The 17,732-nt window shown below is 45.3% G+C and overlaps 1 protein-coding gene and 2 long non-coding RNA genes across 6 annotated transcripts in view; 2 read left to right on the forward strand and 1 right to left on the reverse strand.

Annotated features, from left to right (window-relative positions):
• Nucleotides 1-16,729, reverse strand: part of LOC115299144 — a 17,636-nt gene extending 907 nt beyond the window's left edge. Inside the window, exons 1-6 of one of the 4 annotated variants that reach the window (XR_003912002.1) lie at nt 16,293-16,315; nt 14,265-14,447; nt 13,512-13,689; nt 11,019-11,295; nt 4,716-4,834; nt 3,959-4,024 (exon numbers count right to left, since the gene is read on the reverse strand). This is a non-coding gene — a long non-coding RNA (uncharacterized LOC115299144). The other 3 variants (XR_003912005.1, XR_003912004.1, XR_003912003.1) reach the window with 3 other exon arrangements.
• The window catches only part of TBX15 (T-box transcription factor 15), a 101,236-nt gene that overhangs the window by 7,705 nt on the left and 75,799 nt on the right, over nt 1-17,732 (forward strand). The gene's annotated exons all lie outside the window — the stretch shown is intronic.
• Nucleotides 16,845-17,442, forward strand: LOC115299143. Its single transcript, XR_003912001.1, has 2 exons — nt 16,845-16,968; nt 17,069-17,442. It is a non-coding gene; the product is annotated as an uncharacterized LOC115299143 (long non-coding RNA).

Raw genomic sequence — 17,732 nt, forward strand, 5'->3', positions numbered from 1 at the left:
CTCGGCGCGCGCGGCCCGGCTCGGTCCCCGCGGGCGGCAGGCAGTGCGCGGTCCCGGGAGGGGGGAGGCGGTGTTCCTAACCCATCTCGGCTCCCGTTACATCCTGGAGAGATGCGGCTTGTCTGGGGCAATCGGGAAGGCCTTGGTCAAAAGGGGAATCAAGGGGAAAGAAAAAAAAAAAAAACCCAAACGGAACCCAAGAATTTTCCACCTCGGGCCCCGAGGGGAGTTTGAGCCTTGACTTTCATCAGGCTAAACAGATTTCCAAGGAGTCAAACTGACTTCAAACATTAGCAATTAGAAACCAAGGATCCTTCGGCCTGAAGAACTTTTAATCCCTAACCATTTCCAAATGGGTAATTCTAGGGTCCGCAAATATCATAGCTAGTCTGTTAAAAAGGAAAGGCATTCTGTCGGTGTGAGGAGGATCCCCGGGTGCTCTAGAGGGCTTATGAGGGTAGAGATGCCCCCTACCCTCTAGAGAGCGGGCATTGCCAAACCGAGACAAAAAGGCAGCAAACGATTGTCCTTCACGGTGTTCTTGGAGATTAAATACAGCGAGGTAATTCTTTTCCTAAGAAAAACCCAAAAAAAAACCAAACAAACAAACAAAAACCCCAATAACACCCGCCCCCCATCTGTGCAGGGTGGATTGAGAGATGCCTACCCTTGAGTGACTAAGTTCGCAGGAACGGTTTCCCTGCCACAACTCTCTGTGAGCTGAGGGAAGTCTTCCCTTCAAGCTCCAAAGTGTCAATCACACCAGGCGCCAAGGCCCCGAACGGTAACCTAGGGGTTAGGGGACTCGGGTGGCTCAGGGACTGCGTTCTTGCTCCTGAAAAATACATAGTTGATTTTCACCATCGGCAGGGGCAAACATTCGTTCTGGTAAGTGATTGTGAGTGTAGCAATGTTTTCTCTGGGTTTGTCAAGGCTTGCTCCGTTTAGAAGCCTTATACACACATACGTGCACGCGCATACACGTGCACATGCACACACGTTTATTTATTTACTTATTTGCAGGAAAGCTGAGGGAGGGTTTATATACTTATGCACTGTTTAGAATAAAAGGTTTTTGAGAAAATCATATGAGCAAATTTGCTGAAAAATACTGAATTGGAAAACTTTTCAGAAACCCTAATTGCTTCCGTGGCTATCTAGGAGTCCTCACTATATATATATATATGGAGTTTTCAACACAGGCCCTGGTAATCTAGATTATATCCACGCATCATGGTAGGAGGAGGGCTCGGCTAGTTTAAATTAGACCCGCAGGCTAGTGCTAGCTTTATCGTTATTTTTGGAACCAGGAATATTTGTTCTCAAGGCAGACATACAAATGTTGAAAAAAGTGTTTTAAAGTTGTTTCATAGTCACTGATGAGGGCTCCGTTCCTGTTTGTGAAATGAGGGAGAGACACTCCGAATGACACCTGAAACCCCTTTAGCTGTAAGATTCTGTGATCCTGTTAACTTTTTTTCAAATATTCACATTCTCTCCTAATGTACGTTGGCTATCACTAGACTCATCCCTTTGTTGGAGCAAGGGGAGTTTTACTGCCATGGTAGAAAGTAATAGTAATAGCAACACAAGGACACTTCCCTCCCTCCCACCAAGAATGGATTTTTACAGCTAGAATTAAGAGCTTCCATAAAGCTCTTGAAAAGTTTTTAGATTAATATCATATGCTCAGAAGTTCTGGATCTAGTCCTTTCTGTTTGATGTAACCTATTGTTGCTTGTATGACTGCCCAGGACCCTCCTGCTGGGAGAATTCTATGGCATTAGTGAATTTAAAGGAATATACGTTATTTATGTTTTAACATTTTTTGTGCCATTCCCAGAAATAGCTGGTTAAACTCTAGATTTGAAAAATGCAGACTGGGAAAAGCAACTTCACTAGTAAATTGAGTTAGTGGGATCTCCATTCCCCCCAAGAAAGTCAGTTGCCCCTCATTACTCTCTGAGCCTGATGGAAAGCACTAGTAACTATTTTCCATGTCTAGCCTGCTAAGCCGAGGTCTTGATCTGGCAGAGATGTGAGAATGCTAAAAGGATGACTTAGTAACGGGCAAAACGCTTGTCAACAAGATAGATCAGAAGACAGCTTAGCGTTCAAGACCTCTATTCATAGCTGCTGAACTTGAGGGCAGGGTCAGACAAAAAAAACCAGGCCCAGCACACACCTAGGAGGGTTTCTCGTGTTTCTGTCTCTCCCCCTAGACTTCCATGGCTGGGCCAGTGACAGCTCCCCACTTTTATTTGGTGTCCCCATTCTCTGCAGCCCCAGCCTCTGTAGAGTGGAGTCATCAAGGAGCTTATGGTCTTACTGGTCATCTGTCTCACAGCTGCCCTGTAATACACTGCTGAAGGGAGGGGCCTTGTGCTGTTGCTTTTGTATCTCTAGAGCCTAGCGCAGTGGCTGGTACAGAGAGAGCAGCACTCAATAGATAGTGATCGCAAATAGCAGTGTTTGTTGAACACTATGCACCATCCATCATGCTATGTTAATTATTATATATAAAGTAATAAAATATAATGTGTAGCTATACATAATATATTATAACTTATATGTATAGTTATGTGTTATATTATTATATGACACATGTATTCCAAATCACAGTATATACCAATCATGTGTATTCCATATCAACACAACTATATATATGGAAAATGTGTGTGTGTGTGTGTGTGTGTGTGTGTGTGTGTTTTGAGCTTCGACTGCTTGTTTCTGAGCCCTGATTCCAACACTTGCTATTGTATGACCTTGGGCCAGTTCCTTCATCTTGCCCAACCGCAGTTTCTGTACCTAGGAAGCTGTAATGATAAACATATTCATCCAAAGGTGGTTGTGAGGATTAAATTAGTGCCGTTAGAGGAACAAAGGGCTTAGCAGTGTCTATTATTCCTGTCCAGTGAATTGATAGCAATCACTCATCTCAGTGACCAGCTTGGATAATAGATGGTTACAAATTGTAAATCTAGTGGGCACCACCTCTCTCCCCCAAGTCTTTTGCTTTAAATGGGATGTTTGGGATGTGGAGGGGATCAGCACTTGGTGGATAGCCTATGGTTAGCAACAGAAGAGAATCTGAGTACGACGGGCTGGCTAATGAAATCAAATAGAACTTTGAGGGTTGTTGCTGCTGTTCAGGGTTCGGCTGAGGCAGAAAGCCAGCATCTGAGTGAATATTTGAGGGAGGGAGAGGGGGCTTCAAGGGTGAGGACCAGCTGTCTGGCATGCAGTAGGAAGAGAGGGTAGGTGGAAGGGGGGCCGCAGGGAACCTCAGCTTTACCAGCTTCCCAGGAACTGGGCTCTGGCAGAGGACAGAGGGGCCTTTCTGGATGTGGGGAAGTGAAATAACACATGCATGTTTCTCTGGTTGGTTTCTAATCTTTCTACCTGGAGCCCAGAAATCCCCAAATGGTCAGGTTTTACCAAATGGGAAATAAGGAAGATTCATTTTCATTAGGCTTTTGTTTGTAAAGCCTGTGTTCCCCAAGGCTTTTGGGGGTAAAATGAGCTAGTTCTATCAATTAATTGAGACTGCAGTAAAGGATTTGTAGGTGTTGCTTGGTTGAGTTAAAAACCGAAAGAGTGAAGGGACTAAGTCAAAGGAAAATCTGTAATAACAGAGCTGACTGTCAGGAAGAGGAGACTGGGAAGTTTTTTTTTTTTTCTTTTTAGAAAAGCAGCAGAAGCCCCAGCCGCTGCGTTAGAACTTACATCTGGGGGGGCCTGGGTGGCTCAGTTGGTTAAGCCTCTGACTTCGGCCTAGGTCAGATTTCACTTTCGTGGGTTCGAGCCCCGCATCAGGCTCTGTGCTGACAGCTAGCTCAGAGCCTGGAGCCTGCTTCAGATTCTGTGTCTCCTTCTCTCTCTGCCCCTCCCCCTCTCATGCTCTGTCTCTCTCTGTATCAAAAATAAATAAAACATTAAAAAAAAAAAAAGAACTTACATCTGGTCGCATGGTTTTGCAGTTTTCTTCTTTCCAGAAAACAGAAGCCTGGGTTTGATCGTTTTCCTTTTAAAAAAACCAAAAAAACAAAAACGAGTTACACCCCAGACTTTGTTTATATTGATTCCTGGTAGCAGAGGGAGAAAGTGTATTCCCAGGGGAGAGGAACAGAGGAAAGATCCCTCCTAAGGCCGCCTTCAAGGAGCCCAGGGTCCTTGAGCAGCAGCACCCAGGACCTGCCTGACTACGTAGCAGGAGGGAGTTGCTCTGTCCAGGCTGGAATTCAGGTCTCAGTCTTCCAAACGGATCTGCGCACCACATTTCCTCTCCAAGACAGCTGTTTCTGCGCCTCCCCAATCCTACACACATCCTCTTATCTGAGAGTCCCCCCAGTGCTAACCCATAAGCACTTTATGGATCGAGGCACGCTTTTAATTTTATTTTTTACCGTGGTTTATTCGCATTCTCTCATTGCCTTCACCCAAAGGTCCTCAAAGGGAAGTACATGTTTTCCCATTTTATGGATGCAGAAATTGAGGCCCAAAGGGATTAAATAATGTGCAGTGTCCTCAGCCACCAGACAATATTGCACTCTCCTATAGATGACTCTTCAGAGCCCTGGGGGAGATGGAAATGTATGCTTGCTGCCTGTGCTCATCCTCCAAACAGAAACTATTAAATCATAAATGAGAAAGAGCTGATTTACAGTTTCCAGGTCTCTGCCTCAAGTCACCCTCTCCATACAGGCTAGAGGTACCTCTGTGTCACAGTGACTCCAGGCTGAGTTTCTGAGCCTCAGTCTTTGGAAGAAAGCATGTGCAGCTACCGCAACCTGACTTGCTCTTCTTTGACTTCCATATACAGAAATCTCAGCATCTGAAATGTGGTGGCGACATATTGAGTTTGATCTAAACCCTCCTCAACCTAAATCCTCTCATGCAGTGTAATGCAGGGGAAACTTTAACTCCTCTGTTTTCCCATTCCCTTCTCCATTCACAATGGGTTGGATGGAATTTTATTGGTAATTGATTCAAAATGGAACAGCTTAGAAACATATCAATTGCAGTGACAAGCAATCTCTGCATTTCTAAGTACTGTTGATTCTTTCGAACTCAGCAATCACAGCTGAAATCCCTTTGCCATGGATTGAATTTACAAAGGAAGAGATTCTGATTTCCACAGTGGCTTCTTTTTAATGCCAGAGGATTAGGTAACCGCCTTGAGGACCCACAGCAAGTACACCCTCTCAGAGCCACAGCTTTAACTTTAACCTCTGAGTGACTGCTCTGATTCATTTATTTTGTAACAGTTCTATTTAGAGCAGCCTCATTTGGTGTGGGATCAGTTATTTGTAGAGATCGCTCATCCCTGTAACACACTTCCACCCCGTGCTCCTTCACTTTTCTAGCATGCTCTGTGTCGATGTACCCTCAACAGTGACTTTCAGGAAGTCACTGTGGGCCACAGGGTTTCTGGTCCACCTGTTCACTGTCTTTCCGTTCACTTTCCCTCCCACTCCAAATAACCTTCCTCTGTTGGAAGTCTGATGTCTAACAGAGATTTGGAGCAAAACTACTACCCCTTATTTCAGGGTGCAGATGATAGCATTAATGTGTTTCTTGGCTGTGTGACTGGTAGGTCTATCAGATTCCTGTTTGTTGTGCCCAGTGATAGAAAAGTGGCTCTTAGAAACCAAAAAGAGAGGGATGTAAAGTCTCTCTGTTTTTTTTTTTTAATTTTTAACATTTATTTATTTTTGAGAGCCAGAGAGCTAGAGCGTGAGTAGGGGAGGGGCAGAGAGAGAGGGAGAGACACAGAATCCGATGCAGGCTCCAGGCTCTAAGCTGTCAGCACAGAGCCCGACGCAGGGCTCAAACTCACGAACCGTGAGATCATCACCTGAACCGAAGTCGGCCACTTAACCAGCTGAGCCACCCAGGCGCCCCAGTCTGTCTCTGTTTTAAAGCTTTGCTTTTTCCTGCTGCCTGCCCCACTCTGTGCAGGCAGACACTGATGGGGTTCAGTATGCCCTCGCATCAACAGAAGCATATGAATCTCTGGGCCCATGTCCTTTCCCAAGGAACCCATGTGGAGCCAGACTCTTGAAATACAGTGTGGTGGAAGGACAGGTGAGTGCTGTGGTCTTGGATGGTTTCCTGGGCCTCCCTGAAGAGGTCTGTCCAGTTAGAAAGGTCGAGTCTGTGAGGGGGGAAGCGGCCAGGCTCTGGCTGCCTCCGTTTTCCGCCAGCATCAGAGCACTCATTGCATGGCCAGCATTCATTCTGGGAACGTTAAATGCCATCACGTGCAACTGTGCATTACCCAGATTAGATTGTGACATCACAGAGATTTAAGGCATTTTTGTGATATTCTGACTGGGTGGTAGGGACCCAGGAGGCACTTTCTGCAGACACAGGGTGATTTGAGTGCTGTAGGAATGAGCAAATACTGAACGAAGCCCTGGTGAGTGAGTGTGTGTGTGTGTGTGCGTGTGTGTGTGTGTGTGTGTAGGGAAGGGCTGGCCGGGGTGCCGAGGGGTGTTCTGGAGAGCTGGGAGTAATGGTTCCCCCAGCCTGTGTGGGTGAATTGGTTCCGGATGTTAACATTTTTTCTTTGGGGCTTGACTACATTCTTCTTTTTCTTTGCCTGTCTGTTTTCCTGCCCAAACTGTGAGGCCTTCACAGCTGTGTGGCTCATGGCTGGTAAGTGTTGGAAATGACAGATTTGGCTTGATGGCAAGGGCAATTTGGGGGCATGCATAGAGGTAAACTTTTGAGAGGTTTTCATCCAGCATCTTTCATAAAATTTGAGGGTTTTCTTCTTTGGCCATCATCTTGTCAGCTGAGTACCAACCAGTGGTGCACTGGGGAATGAGTATGAAATGTTTGAGAAAGCAGACGGTCCTTCGTATCCTGGAGGCAGAAGTAACTGGCTGGTGTTGGAGACTGAGACAGTAGTTGGAGGCCAAGGAGACAGCAGAACATAGTGGAGAGCGTGGAGCGTGGGTCAGGGCACACGGACCTGGCTTTGGGCAAGCGCCTCAACTCTGCCTCCGTTGAGTACATGTAAGCAGAGGGTAATATTACCTGCTGCAGGGCATGTGGGAGAATTCAGTGAGGTAGCAAATGCAAAGTGCTTGGCACAGTGCCAGGCTCATGGAACGTGCCAATATTAGCATCTGCCTCCTTTGCTCATAATTGGACTCCTCATAAATTGAGAAAACTCAGCAGCTCTTCAGGGTTCTTAAGAGAAACGTTTTGGTGAGTGTCAGACATAGGATCTCCCAAGCCGCCCTTCTTAGCTTATCTCCACTGCCTCCCCATTCATAGCACGCCCCTTTCCATAGGCTGTTTTTTTTAAATGGACACATAATTGACATATACATTGTATAAGTTTAAAATGTGTCAGTTTGATATGTGTATATATTGCAATGAATATGATTACCACCTTTTGTGGTAAGAAAATGTAAGATCTAGTTTCTTAGCAACTTTAAAGTCTATGATACAGTGTGGTCAGCCATAATTACAGTGCTTTGCCTTAGATCTCTAGAATGTATCGATCTTCTCGACACAATTTTTGTACTCTTTGACTAACATCTCCGTGATTCCCTCACCCTTAACCCCTGGTAACCAGCGTCCTACTGTTTCCATGAGTTCAGCTTTTTAAGATCCCATATAGAAGTGAGATCATACAGGATTTGTCTTCCTCTGACTTGCTTCAGTCAGCATAATGCTCTCAAGTCCCTACTGTGGCAAACGGGAGGATTTCCTTCTTTCTCTGAGTAATGTTCCTTTCTGTCTGTCTGTCTGTCTATCTATCTATCTGTATCATCTTCCTCATTTACATATCCACTGATGGACACTTAGGTTGTTTTCAAAGCTATTGTGGAGAATGCTGCAGTAGACGTGGAGTGCTGGCATCTTTGTGAGCTCCTGTTCTCATTTCCTTCGCACACAGGCTTCTTGTCATCCTTCATGCACTTGCTCCTGCTCCTCCTTCTGTTTGGAACATTTGCTTCCTTCTCTACTCCTAAAATTGCCCCTGAAGAAAGTGTATTCTGGCTTCGAGACCCATCGTAAGCACCTAGCGTGACAAAAACAGCCTAAGATGTAAAAGGGCGATTTGATACAAATGTGAACTGGCGTGATGTACAGATTCAACCATGTGATGCCCTCCACAGAAAACGACACGTGTCCACAGACACTGTGGGCTTGATGGTAATGGAAGAAGGTTCTCGAATGCCACCAGCTTTCCCTTCAGTTGGAGTCTGTTTTAGAGAGCAACTCCTTCAGGGGTCTCTTCATGGTTTCGTCTTAGTATGGGTGGACTTCCGTCATTTTCTAGTCACTGAGAAGTCTCAGCTAGGTGATCTTCAGCTGAGCAGCCAACGTGATGAAAAAATACAGGGGACCCTCATTGGCTCCGTTGGCTGCCATCTTCAGCCAGCTGCCCTCAAGAAGAGGTCTTCACCAAGTAATCTGATTAGACCATGTCTGAGCAAGGCCTCTCTCCTACTTCCAGCTTCATAGAATGGAAGCCTTCAGGCTTCATATTTACCAGCAGGCCAGTAATTTGACTTTAGTCTTTATTTTTTTTTAAATTTTCTAATGTTTATTTTGAGAGAGAGAGAGAGAGCGAGCGAGCGAGCATGAGCGGGGGAGGGGCAGAGAGAGAGGGAGACACAGAATCCGAAGCAGGCTCCAGGCTCTGAGCAGTCAGCACAGAGCCCAACACGGGGCTTGAACTCACGAACCGTGAGATCATGACCTGAGCCAAAGTCGAACACTTAACTGACTGAGTCACCCAGGTGCCCCGACTATAGTCTTTCTTTCCTTGGCAGGATATATGCCTGTTATCTTCTTATTGTCCTAGTAGATTGGCATGTATCTTTAGATTCTGGAGCAACTGATGACTATAGCCAAGGAGACTGTGCCTGGATGTCTGTTCTATGGTTGTCTTTGCTCATATGTGTACACACACACACATACACACACTGCTTTTGATTGCTCTTTTCTACATTTTAAAACTGGTCACCAAAGAAGGGGTAAAGTAGAAGCCTATAAAAATTAGTGCTCTGTGCCTTTCTTATGACCCCAATCACATTTTGCCACGAGTTAGATAACACCGTGGTGGACCTATTTGTTTGATAAGTGGAATAAAACCCTGGGGAGCGCTGGGTCTTACTCATCTTTGAATCCTTCTTAGCTATCCATGAACATTTGTCAAATGGAACTGGTGGTTGTCAAACATTAGTGATGGGTTTTGTAACCACTGTAGCCACTTTGCAGATGATTTGGCTTCAAGATGGTCCTAGACACCCAGCACATGAGGTACCTGCCAGCTGCTGGTAGGTGTGATCCTGGACGTGTCAACTGATGTCTCTATACTCCAGAGTCTCTCTGTCTCTAATGGATTTTAGAAAGAAGGAGAGTATGTCTAATTATACCACTAATGAGGCATTTTTGTAGCTAATTGCAGAATGCTTTCTGCATGGAGTCTATGTGGAAGCTCTCTCTGATGAAGATTTGGCATTTAGAAGCACGGTTAGTCTGTGGGGTACCTTTGCCCCCATCTTGCCCTGTTTGTTTCAGGCCTTATGTCCATGGCAGCCTTTGTTTTCTGCCCAGCATTGGAGTAAAAGAAATACAATAAAAGGCAGTCTGAAAGTCCCCAGTGCTAAACAGAAGTGCAAAAATATCTCTAAATGAAAGAGATTGCATGAGTTTGCCCGAGAAAGCAGCATAGAGTTATGCCAAGCTAGAGCAGAGTGATAGAAATCCTTCTGGTGATTCCTTCCCACGAGCAGTAGGAGTATGTGAGTGGACCGCCAGGATGTTCCAGCTCAGGGCTTGGCCCCGTGAGGCAGGAAAAGGCAAACTGACAGGAGGAGAAAGGAGAACATCTTCTAAACATAAGGTAAGTTTTGAGTGGGTGGGGACCCCAAAAAAATGTAAGGCAGGTCTGTGAAAATGTGATTCACATTTCAGAACCAGCACAGTCATAAAGAAGAGTCAGGGACAGAGACGTAAAAAGGTTCAAGTACTTTTTGGTACCTGTCAAATTACATATAAAATCCTTAGTACTGACCTGGGTTTGACTCAGATCATCAAGGGAAAAAGAGCCTCACTTTGCTGTTTCCCTTCATCCCCTGTGTCTCATGACATGCCTTACAGCTGGAAGTAGCTAGAACTTGCTTGCGAGGAAAAGGCTTTCCAAACTTGTCTTTGTTGGGGCTCTGAACTCCCATGCCCACAGTGGTGGCCAATCACTGGGACCAACCCACCGTCATTACGGATTTTTCAGGGCTTCTGAGCCATTGTTACATTGTGAACACAGCAACAGGGAGAGAAACTTACATGGGGGTCAATAGACCTTGAACTCCGAGTGGTGGGAAAAGAGTTTCTCTGCACTTTCTACGCCATCAAGTAGGACGATTCTGAGTCGGTCTTTGTCTGGTTGAATATCTTTGATCCTGAATCCTGAGGATACTTCTTCAAGATGAATCTGGTGGCCTCTAAATGTTGATTGCCAACAGATTCTAGGAGTTGTTCAATATCCCGCTATCTTTTGGCAGTCCACCATTCCAACATAGGTGCTTATTCTAGATCCTCTTTAGAAAGAGAATGTGCTTCCGAAACTCAAACTTGGGGATGGGACACATGGCAGTCACACAGACTGAGCTTTTTTCTTTGCTGTTTCACAGAGATGGGGTATGAGGGATCCTGAGTTAGAGGTGAGGGGAGGGGCCTTTCCTATGAGCTGCACCCAGTACAGGGAGTACATATTTGTCCAGGATGCTAAGGAACTGGGCACAGATACTCTGGGGAAAGAGATGCTGTGACCACTGTCCCGATTTCCTTTCATAGCTTGCAAAGCTTCTCTTTAGCCCAGCTTTTGGTAATAGTCCCCAGTAGGTGATGCAGTGATTATGACATCTGGGCTATTCTTTCTTAGGAAAACCCCCAGATTGACTTTCTAATCTCACCCATGTTTATGCTTTTGAAAAGAAGATTCAAAGTACCTGGTACTCAAGATTGAGCTTGCGGCCTGGGGTCTTTACCTGGAAGGTGTTCTCACAGACAGAGAAGGTCCCTGCATCTGGTCCAGGGGCTGTGTTCACTGCAGACTGGAATTCAACAGCCACATCACATGCATCCTTTTAGATGGGAGCGATGGCATCAACATCCTTTTTCAGAAGCCCAAGCCAGAGCCCCTCAAACTACCTATGTTAGAGCTTCTGGGTCTTTCCTTCCTCATGTGACAGCATCCGCAAAGCAGCCTGTTTATCTAAGCATGCAAAATATTACCGTGCCAACTCTTCTGATGTTTGAATGACCCTGTAAATAAATTTACACTTAACTTTAGCCAGTGGGACTTACTGTTAGGTGCTGCTATATCTCATCTTTGAAGTATGTGAATTTTCGCCAAAGGGGCACATAGAATTTTTGGATGATAAACCTACTTTTCAATGTACAAAGTTGTTTGCTGTTCTTAGGTATTCTAGACTGAAATGGTATGCAGGACAAAAAAAAAATCCATTGATAAAGCATAGAAAAATTCCTGTCATTTCAGTAGTGCCAGATCTTCATCCATCAAATATGCCAAAAAGTAAGTCACATCATCCTGTAACAGATTCTGTGTTTTTGTTGGGGCTTGAGAAGGGGCCCATTTTGTGTATTTGAGGAGTTGGATTTCACCTCTTGCAATACCAAGCTCACAGATTCTGTGGATCACTGCTTGAAAATGAAAGTGTCCTGTTTCAGGGAACTTCTTTAAAAAAATTCAAAATACTTTACAAGGGTCAAGTGCAAAAACATGGCTCAAGTTATGGTTAGGGAGAGGGCGCTCATTCTATTTTCAGGGTAGAATATTGACTGGAAAGTCCTCATACAAGAAAAGAATGTCGGGCACCTCCTAGTAGCAGGCTCCTGGCAAGTGCTGGTAGATCATGTGACGTCTCTGCATCCATGTGTCTCCATGTCGGTGGGGGAGAATGCAGTGTGCCACCGGGCCGTCTTTCAGAGGGAGTAGAAGTAGCCTCGTGTGGCAGGAGCAGGCTCTGGTTATTATGGTTGTTCTCTTTCAGACAACCACATATTTTATTAGGAAAATTTCTCATCATGGAAGTACCAGGAGCCCCCATGAGCCCTTCCTTCACCTTCAAAGTCATCACTATTTTTTGCTGCATTTGTCTTCCATCTATTTTCTTTTTTGCTGACCATTTTGAAACAAACCTCCAGCTTTATGGCATTTTACCACTGAGTACTTTAGTACTCGAGGAGACCTCCAAAGAGGGTCATCTGTTGACCTAGATACAATGACGTCATCACATGTAACATGGTCAATATGGATTCCTCCATATCTTCTTAGTCAAGCCATATTCAGCATTTCCTTGATTTGTTCAAAAACTGTTCAGCCTTCAGGGCCACCGTTTCTCCTCTGATTTGCCTACCAGTTTTTTTTTTTTTTAAGGATGTCACACACCAAATACCAGACAAAAAGGTCTGTAGTAGGCTGACTGCCCGATGTACCTGAAGAGTGCATTTCCAGGATAGATTCTGGGGCTCCACCATGGCTGACTTCTTTCAGGAGCTCTGAACCTGGAGGAGTTGGTGAAGCCTGTGTTTTGGAAAAGTCAGATGATTTTGATGGGCAAACAGGTCTGGAAAGCACTGTTCTCTACCACTGCATTTTCCTTAGGAATGCCCAAGAGACAAAAGACTGGTCAGGGCATGTTTGGCTTATGACAAGAACGCTCTGGAACCTATAGTTGTAAAAGTATTGTTCAACCAGCACGCAAATAAATGTCACATCTGAAAACATTTGTTATTGTAACAACATCAGAAAATTACTTTTTGTTATAATAGGAATGACTGGTGGGCATTGAAATACTGTGGGCCAGTAATACCAGATTACAGACTCCCCAGGCAAATAAAATTCAGGATGTTTTTCCTGGTTGTGGCAAATACAAATTGTTGTTTTATAGAGGTCATGGAAAACGAAACTCCTTCAGGGTTTTCATATTGGCAACTGAATACCATTCTGGAAGCGAATTAAATTAGAATTAAATTTAATTTTATGCAGGTTAATTCAAGGAGCTCAGCCCAACATTTGAAACTCTTAGAATGATGTTTAGAACTGAATGAAATATGAAGTTGAATAAAACACAAGTTTAAAGTGGAACATTTGGTTAACCTTTCCTTGTGTCTACGTGGTTCTTCTCTTCCTCCTCTTAACCGACACGTGGGATCCACTGAATTAGTGGAAGAAATACAGCTCTATTTTTCAGGCACATTGAGAACATCAAGCCTGAGCTTGGTGAACATATTATTTGAAGTTATCTTGATTAAAATACTGCCTAAGAATGCTGCTATTTGCAGGAGATTTCTTTCATTTTTTACCCAGGGTTCCTATGACTGTGAAATCTGAAATGACCACTCGTGGTAGGGTCATTTTTTTGTCATTTAGTTTCGAGATTGTTCAATGAGAGCCTTGACTAAATCAAAATAATACTAAAGAAATACTCTGATAAGTTTGGACTGAACCAACTGACCTCAGGATGTAGTCCCGTTGCTGCCTTTTCACCGAAGAGATCGCTCGTGTAACACTGCCAATATTTTACATTAGTATAGACGTTTATTTTCTCAAAGTGCTGTCTGTCCGCAGATGGGAAATCATGAGACTCTCATTTGATTCTCTCAAAAACCACACAAGACGGAGCCTGTGGTCATCTTATTTTAGACGTGGGAAAACAAAGGAAGACAAGTTGCCTCAGAGCATAACCAAGTATGAGTAGGGCTCTGAGATTTCTGTGGGTTTCCTACGAACATTGCCCCCACTGCCCCCCACTTCCGTGCACTGTACTTGCCTTACGCTGGCAGTCGGGTGGGGGGTTAGAGGTTGTGGCAGAGCAGGTGGAACACTGTTTTACAGTGTGCGGGCCTTTGTGTAATGGCGTTTCCTCTAGTTCCACAGGGGTCTGGCTGAGGGCTGGGTGGTAGTGATGGGGAGGGCTCCCTTCTTTCCTTTTGAGGAGCCAGTGTTCTTGGGCCCCAATACTTGTTTTGATGTTTATTTATTTTTGAGAGAGAGAGAGAGAGAGAGAGAGAGAGGGAGGAGAGACAGGTTGCGAGCAGGGGAGGGGCAGAGAGGGAGACACAGAATCTGAATCAGGCTCCTGGCTCTGAGCTGTCAGCACAGAACCAGATGCGGGGCTTGAACCTATGAGCCACGAAATCGTGACGTGAGCAGAAGCTGGATGCTCAACTGACTGAGCCACCCAGGTGCCCCCCCCCGAAATATTTACCTGTGTGTTTCCTCAGGGGCTGCCCTGTGGGTCCAGGAGCACCTGCTCTGCACTGTTTGTTAAATCCCTACTGAATGAGAGACGTCATCAGGTACCTCGTTCTGGGGCTGGGCCTCTGGTTGTCTCTATACCGGTTGAATCGGTCTGCTTGGCAAGTGTGCTTGTAAGGCTTTCCTGGAGAGACTGAATCAAAGCCTCAAAATCACAAGATAGCGTCTCGTCCCCTTTTCCCCTTAAAGTACCATTATCTGTGTGTGCTCATGCCAGCCTCTCAGATTCCATTCTCTAATAGGCTGTGACAGTTGTTACTTACTCTCCTCTTACTTAAAAAGTAAAAGAAAAAAACAAACCTCAGAGGCACCTGGGTGTCTCAGTCAGTTAAGCGTCCAACTCTAGATCTTGGCTCAGGCCATGATCTCACAGCTTGTGAGACTGGGCCTCGTGCTGGGCTCTGCGCTGACAACTCAGAGCCTGCTTGGGATTCTCCCTCTCCCTCTCTGCCCCTCCCCTGCTCTCCCTCTCTCTCTAAATATATAAATGAACTTAAAAAGACCTCAGATAATCTATGCACATATTAAACAGTTCCAACGGCACAAAAAGCAGTCACTGAAAAGCATGAGGTGGAAGTAATCTCCCGTCTCTGGTCTCCGAGTTTATCCTCCCAGGACCAGTCACCATTTCCAGTTTCTTTAGCATCATTTCAGACACATGTAGGATGTGTCTTAGTTGTTATATGAATGATATGTGTGAACGATTATATGTAAGTATGTAATATGCAAATATTTAAATATGCAAACCTGTGAAATGAAAACACTAATTGTGGCGTAAAGCACACAACTTTGGACTTTATGATTTTAGTTTTGAACTGTTATAGTAGAGAGCATTAAATCGACATACTTGGGGGTTCCCTTTCCTGCTGTTTTAAAGGCCACATAGTATTCCATTTTGTGGGTCTATCATAATTTTTATCGAACCTATGTTAATGGAACTTTAGGTTGTTTTCAGTCATTTGCTTCTATAAATACAGCTCCCTTGTTACTTTGGGTCACCCTTGTGATAGCATTTATAGAATAACTTCTAGAAGTGGAGTCGTATAGTTGAAGTTATGGCATTTAAAATTTTGATAGGTGTTCCAAAATTGCCCTCCCCAAAAGGTGCAATTTACACTTCCACCCACACAGAATGACAGCCTATTTCCCACCCACCTGCCAACAATATATTAGAAAATGTTTCCAGCTTTGCTAACTAATATCCTTGTCTTTTGAAAAATGTTTGCAAATTGATCTTGTCATAAATTCTCTTCAGCACTCCTCCAAACCCCCAACTTTCCAATTTTTTCCAGGTACAGAGCTTAAAGTTTATAGGTCTATAGGGCAATTCCTTCTTCCCTTTAAACAGGCGTAGAGTTTTGTTTAATCTCTTGGGCTTCCCCGCTCCTCCATTTACTACCAATCATTACTTTAACTTATTCTTTTAGGATCCTGGGGTGCAAGTCGTCAGTGCCGGAGGCTTTCAAGGTGTTGAGTAAATAAGAAATGGCAGCAAACATTTCTTGTTAGTGAGGGAGAGAATAAAAGGCATGTCACTCAGGGTTTCTGGGTGCAACTTTGGTTCAATTATCTTCAGATGTTTAAAATCAAGGCTGTTTCCAGACCATTTCAAAGAACAGCAGGGCACCTGCTGGGAACTGTGTGAAATGAACACCCTGTTACAACTAATTAGTGTTACTGTTTTCCTTGCAGTTGGGAGTGAGAGGAAATATATGAAGGGTGTTTATCCCTTCCTGTAGTAGAAAAGAGTTGGGACCGCTGGAAAAGCCTGGAGGGGGACCCAGGGTAAGCTTCCTACACTACTAGCCCCCTTTCCCCAAAGAATGGCTGCGAGCAGTCATGATCCATGGTGTGGATTCGATCCCTGTGCGCTCTGCATTCTTTGACCCATGCATTAGCGCTTCAGGTTGTTTTTATAAGAGCCCGAAGACAAATAGTGCATTCAACTAAATTCAACAAGTATTTATTGAACACTTACCGTATGTAGATGAGTAGGAAACGGTCCCTGCTCTAAGGACTTTTAAAATGTGGGCACAAAGAATAAATGATGGGGTATTTGAAGCCTCCGCAAGATTTTGAGGAGAGTGGTGATGAGCTCAGACTGGGTTTCACTTCTGACTTTGTCCTTTACCAGCTCTGAGAACTTGGGCAGGCCGCTTAACTTTCCTCATGTCAATTTCCTTACCTGTCAAAGTTTAAGAGTTACATAAAGTTGCCTCTGGTTAGTGACCAGTTAATGTTAGCAGGTCATCAGGCCTGTGCCTTGGGAAGATTCACGTGACAGTAGCAAATAAGATGATAAAGCGTGGGGTGGGGAGATCAGAGTTTAGTCAGGACGGGTAGGTCTGCAGGGCAGTGACCAGCAAACCCCCTTTGTCCTAGCAAAGATGGCTGCCTTATTCAGCTGGTGCGGTGCAGACTGCTCTGCGGCACAGCTGCGCCCCCTCCGCGGCACAGCAGCGCCCCCTCTGTGTCAGCAGAAGGAATGAATTGCGTCACAGAGGTAGCTCAGTTGCTCTTGCATCAAGCAGGAACCTAGGCAGACAGGCTCAAGGTGCTGGGAGCCAGAAAGGCAGATAAACACAGGCTCTGTTTTCAAGAAGACAGATGGGTCAACAGATACATGTGACGCAGATGACGACTACTCCCAGGGAGTATGTGCAGCGTCTGTGGGTGGACAGAGCAGGACACCTGACCCCTGCCTGGGCTGGGAGGGAGCCAGGAGCTCATCTGTAGCCTCTTGATTCCCACCAGGTTTCCCAGAAGCAGGGCCTGGATGAAGGAAGACCTTGCTGAATTCCCTGTCCTCCTGCCCCCACAGTCCAGACCACTGCCAGACTCCTCCTCCTCCTCCCAGCCTCTGCTGGCTCTGTTGAGAGCATCGGTTGGACGAAGCCCAGGATGATTAAATTGCACTTCGAGCCACTGCTGTGTTGACCAGACCTCCCTTCCAGCAACAAGTAGCAAACATTTGATCGAGTCAGAGTGGCCACTTGTCCCCATTTCCCTCACCCCCGCTCAGCTTTGGAACACGAGGGCCGGGTCCTGAGGGAAACTGCCGGCTCACGCACCAGCCTGCTTGGGAGGCTGTGTCATGTTCTGGAAATTACAGCCCTGTGCTTCTTCCATTCCTGTGGCCCTTCTGTTCATTCTCCAGTGTGGGCTCCTGGTCACCCTGCATTGTCGTGCAAACTTCAGTGCTTTTCGGGAGCCCGGGAAGCCAGGAGTCTGGAGAAGCTCAGTCATTGGATCTGCTCACTCAAGTCAGTCCCCTTGAAAATTAGGTTGGGGAGCTGGCTGGCGGTGAGTGCAGGGAGCCTCTGTAGATGTTCTCTGCCTCTGATTTGCATCGTTGTTTCCATCCAGGTGCAAAAATGCAGGCTCCCTAAACCAGAGCTTCCTGGTGTGAATCAGATGA

The sequence above is a fragment of the Suricata suricatta genome, chromosome 8 (genome assembly GCF_006229205.1).
Source record: "Suricata suricatta isolate VVHF042 chromosome 8, meerkat_22Aug2017_6uvM2_HiC, whole genome shotgun sequence".
Taxonomy (NCBI): Eukaryota; Metazoa; Chordata; class Mammalia; order Carnivora; family Herpestidae; genus Suricata; species Suricata suricatta.